Source organism: Sinocyclocheilus grahami, unplaced genomic scaffold (assembly GCF_001515645.1).
Source record: "Sinocyclocheilus grahami isolate Dianchi unplaced genomic scaffold, SAMN03320097.WGS_v1.1 scaffold219.1, whole genome shotgun sequence".
Lineage (NCBI taxonomy): Eukaryota > Metazoa > Chordata > Actinopteri > Cypriniformes > Cyprinidae > Sinocyclocheilus > Sinocyclocheilus grahami.
The window spans coordinates 897,199-902,630 of NW_015505398.1; the positions used below are offsets into that span (position 1 = coordinate 897,199).

General features: G+C 37.6%; 1 pseudogene; it reads left to right on the top strand.

Annotated features, from left to right (window-relative positions):
- The first annotated feature begins 394 nt into the window (after positions 1-394).
- Positions 395-4,668, top strand: LOC107596416 (malignant fibrous histiocytoma-amplified sequence 1-like; annotated as a pseudogene).
- Positions 4,669-5,432: the final 764 nt, after the last annotated feature.

Genomic DNA, 5,432 nt, shown 5'->3' on the forward strand with positions numbered 1-5,432 from the left:
AATACAAGTCTGACACACTAACCATTAGGCCACGACTGCCCCCAACTTTCTCTATGCTTCCCCATCCCCATGTGTGTAATGACACCATTCTAACAAAAATAAAAAATTGGCGCTGAGACATTTCAAAACGTGAATGATAATAGAAATGTATTTTTCCTTGAACTATACTTTCTAGGTACGAGTCTTATTTCATTTCGTATGCACATTGTTTCACATTTTAGCCAGATGATGGCAGTAACGCCTCGTTTTTACATGACTCTATAAATCACCTGACAGAAACTGAACCAGATACTGCTATGTTTTCCAGAAAATGAAAGTAAAAATCAGTTGTACTGCTCGGTCAAAAGTCCGTCCCTACTTTGTTCTATGAGACATAAGGAAGTAGATCACCTATCTGTCACATAGACGAGCGAAAGAGTTTCTTTAGCATCTCATAAACATGCCCCTTTTAAATGGTATGCTAAACAAACTTTTTAGTTTTTATCTTGGATCTGTAAGAAATGCTACACATTTGCTTGCATGTAAGAAATGTGAACACAGTATATTATAATTAGTTAGGGGTCACTCCCGAGGTTTTGCTATCTCATAGTGGATATAATTGCTAATCCTAACAAACTGGCACAGAGATTTAATACTTTTTGCTGCCTAGACAGAAAACATTAATTTATAATTCATGTTTAAATATATATGCATTACTAGAGTCATCTATGAAAAGGTTAAGAATAAGATGTTAGGAGTATGTTTGTTATAAAGTTTAAATAAGAATTCTTATTATTACACTAACAATAATATTACCATAGGAAATCTAAATGCCAAAAAAGAAGAAGACTTTGCTGGAAAGAAACTCAAAGCACTTCCCAATGAGCTTCTCCAGAGGGGTGGAGATGCAGTAAAGGTAGATCTACAGAGGAATAGGCTCAAACAAATCAGTGGTATCACTCAACTGAAAAACCTGACAGAGCTCAACCTGTGCAGGAATGAGTTCACTGATTTCCCCACGGACTTTAGAGGGTTACACCAGTTGGAGAAACTATATATCAATCAGAACAATATCAAAACCATTCCAGAAAATGTCTTTCCGAAACTTCGATTTCTAAAGTTGAGCACCAATCAACTTGAAAAGCTACCCCAGGACATGAACAGGTGCCAACATCTCAACTACCTAAACCTGTCCAACAACTGCCTGAGGAGTTTGGATCCTCTTGTGGGCCTTTCACACCTAAAAGAACTTTAATTATGTCGAGAGGAACCAGTTAGCTGACCTACCAGACCTACTCTTTCAAAACAGTAGCTTAACTCTGTTCAAAGCTAATGGTAACCCTCTTAGAAAGCCCCCTCAGGAGATCTGTGCAGGGGGATTGAGAGATATTCAGTTACTTTGCGATGCTTGAGGCAAATCCCCCAAATCAGAAAACTGTGAAGACTGTGTTTCTGGGGACCTCCATGGCAGGGAAATCCACTCTGTGCCGCAGTCTGAAGCAGGGTTGCCCTGTATCAGTGGTGATCGTATGGTAGGGATCGAAATCAGTGAAGTTGATAATGAGGGTATCCGTTTTATCTTTTGGGACTTTGCTGGACAAGAGGAATACTACATCACCCATCATGTGTTTATAACAGCTCAAGCCTTTGTCATACTTGCCATCAACCTTTCCAGGTAAAGCCTTTTTTTTTGCATCTGCTATAGATCTCACAGTGTAATATACTCTAACCACTAAACATGTACAACTTTTTGAGAATATATTCTTTTATTAGCAAACATCACTATTAATAAACGGTTAGATGTGTAATTTTTGCATTGTGGACTATAAAATGGGCAAAACCAGAATATTATAGAGATTTAGGGGACTTTTTTTCACTATTGGGCCAGTTGGAATAACACTCCAGCCACCAAATAGCAATGCATTAAACTTTTTTTTTTTTCAGTTATAACATGGATGCCCAGAGTTTCAAGGAGAATGTGGGATTCTGGATCAAAAACCTTCAGCTTAAGATACCAGACTCAGTAGTTCTGCTTGTGGGCACTCATGTTGACCAATGCACAGATGAGAATTATGTGAAAGAAAAGAAAAAACACATCGAAGACCAGGTGAAGGAAATGCTTGAAACACATACAACTAATTTAATGCAGTGTAAGAAGAACTTCCAGGAAAAAGGAGGACTCATCTTTGTACTATGACCAGATAAATCAGATTGAAAGACTGACTGAGTACAAACTAAAGGTAATTTGGCTTTGTAGTTGCTGTTTTATAATCTAATAGAATTGAATAAAATGTGCTGCCACGATCTTCTTTGTCTCCTTTTGTTTTCAGGTACTTGACATTGTACCTATAGATTGCTCTAAAAAGGAGGACATTGTCAAGCTAGGTGATCACATCAAAAGTGAGGTTCTGAACATAGCTACATTCCCCAGCATAGAACAGACATTACCTAGATGCTACTATGAGGTGGAGAAGGATATCAAAGAACTTCTGAAAAACGGTGACGTTGCTGAGCATGGTCAGTTTTTTTTTTTTTTTTTTTTTTTTTTAGATTACAATGTTTGGTGTGTTTGTTCTTAAATACGTTTCTTAATTCTGAAATTTGCACCTACTTTCAGGAATTGTGAGTCAAAGCACCCTCTTGTATGAACTGAAGAACAGACATATTACACTGGACGATGACAAACTTAAGTTAATTCTTCAGTATCTTCACCAAATTGGAGTCATTATGTGGTACAAGGAAATCCCAGAATTGGCTGGTTCTTTGTTTGTAGAACCATCATTACTCATCTCATTGTTTAAGGTTCATGCATCAAACATTTAAACCACAACCAATAAATGTATTTGAATAACCATAAAATAATCAGTGTATAAAATCCTTCATCATTTCTTTTCTTTTAATTCTGTCACAGACTATTGTGAGACATGACCTAGTCCAGGAACTGAACAATATTTCCTCTGCACAGCTGAAGTCAGAAAATGCACTTGCAGTACAGAAGAAAAGATGGATCTGCGACTATAAACACAGAGCATCCTTAAACAATGGGGCTATCAGGATCCTGGTGTGGACTGAGCTCCAGAAGAATTATTGCATTACTGATGAAGAGCTAATTGAGGAGGTGGTTGGGTCCAATAAGAAGGAAGGAAGTCTCCTTTCACTACTAAAACACTTTGATGTATGCTTGTCGACCAAACATAACAGTCCTCTCAATCCAAAAGCCAACAAATTCTGTCCGAAGAAAAATTGGGTGCCCTCAAATCCGATTGTGTATGAGCCAGATGCTTGTCTGTTCCCAAGTTACCTGCCAGACAACGAACAGGTAGAGCAAAAGTGGGTATCAGACAATCCAGAGGACCTAAATATCCATGTTTACTTCCTACCTGAGATACCACATGGTTTCTTTCACAGGTGAATGCTTACACTTGTCTCTTTCAGAGAAAATAATGAAATACAGGTCATTAAAGTATATTCCAGGTTTATTCACTCTATTATCTGTCGTGTTTTGCGGTCATGTGTCATCAGCCTAGATACCCTGATGATCAAAAAGTTACTTCAAACTGATTTGATTGTAACTAGTATATGCACTGGAATAACTAGTAATGACATGTAAAATGTATTCTTGCTTTACAGGCTTGTCATCAGGGCGTGCTCCTTATACTCTCCATACTGGATCGGAAAAGACCAGTGTGTGCTGTGCTGTGGTGACAGACGGTTTCTGCTCAGAGAACGCCGTGATGAGGACCAGTTTATTGAGATCCGCTGCAAAGAGACTGAGCGTAAGTCCCCTGTTTTATTACACTTTGTATAGCAATGATTTACATTTGTAGCCACTCAAGCAGATACTTTAAATATAAATACACTACTCTTCAAAGATTTGGGCTTAGTAAGATTTTTATTATAGACGTTTCTAATGGTCACAAAGGCTGCATTAATATTTATTATATTTTTTCTAAAATATAATTAAACATTTATTAAATCTATACTTTCTTAGTTTTATTGTACATATTGTTGGCACTAGGGGATGAAATTTTTGTCTTCTACATTCAATTAAATTCACTTCACATTTATTTGTATAGCGCTTTTCACAATACAAATCATTGCAAAGCAGATTAACGGAATTCTCTTCACAGAAAATTATAGCTTCTACATTATATTTAGGAGTAGCTTGTCAGTGGTGACTATGTCAAGGGGATGTCCATTGTCCATATGGCAGAAATGTACAGTAAAAACCACTATTAACGGCAATGATTATATGTTGCGATAATAATTTTCCTTCTTGTAGTTGAAACTTCAGAAGACATCCAGAAAGCATGGGAAGTGATAAGGAAGATTATGATACGGCTGAACACACTGACAGAGCAGTGGCAAGGGCAGTATCCGACTGTCCACAGTCCCTGTAAATACAGTAACTGTGATGAATACTTTGAATGGAATGACTGGCAAGAATGGTTAGAAGATTCAAGGTCAAGCAAATTTAATATGTAAGTTGCCATGTGATTTGCACTCTTTTTGTGTGTTCTCATTAGAGCATTACATAATCATTTTATTAAAGTATGTTTGACTCATCTTAGTTTTAAACGTATTGAAATGAAATCAGGTGAACACTGTGTTTTGTCTTATAGAGGACTTGAGGAAAAACAAACTTGCCTTAATTGACACCAACAAAGGACGGAGTTGCTGTTCCCTTGAAGTAAATGCATTTATTTACAGAGAAATACAACATGCATTTAGTCTTCTTGCCTTTATAATTCTTAAATATTTTTTTGTTTTCAGCTCCTGATACTTCGACCTAAAGACAGGGCATATGGAACAAACAATAATAACAAATAATACAAATAAAAACTAATTTGACTTGATGGGAAAGGCTGTTAAAGCCTACATCAGACTACAAATGTGTCATTCCTTAAATATTGTAAAACACAATTTGAACACATATTTAAGTACTGTAATTAAAGTGGTCATATGATGCTTTTTTAAAGTTCATTATTTTGTGTATTTGGTGTAACAGAATATGTTGACATGCTTTAATGTTCAAAAAACACATTATTTTTCAAATACTGTACATTATTGTAGGTCCTCTATGTCCTCTCTCAAACGCTTAGTTTTCTACAAAGTCCCTCCTTCCGTCAAGCGCAGTCTGTTCTGATTGGCCAGCTGACCCTGTGCATTTTGATTGGCCGAACACCACAAGCACTCGTCGGAAATGTAAAGACAGAGCCCGAAAGGGGAACAGAGTCGCGTGACAGCAGTGATGAAGCTGGTATGTGTGCAGTAAGACAGCTGACTCCACTGTGATGTGACCCCTCTCTCTCTCTCTCTCTCTCTCTCTCTCTCTCTCTCTCTCTCGCGCCCTCTCGCTTGCGCTCTCTCTCTCGCGCACTCTCGCTCGAGCTCTCTCTCTCTCGCTCGCTCGCTCGCTCTCTCTCTCTCTCTCTCTCTCTCTTTCTCTCTCA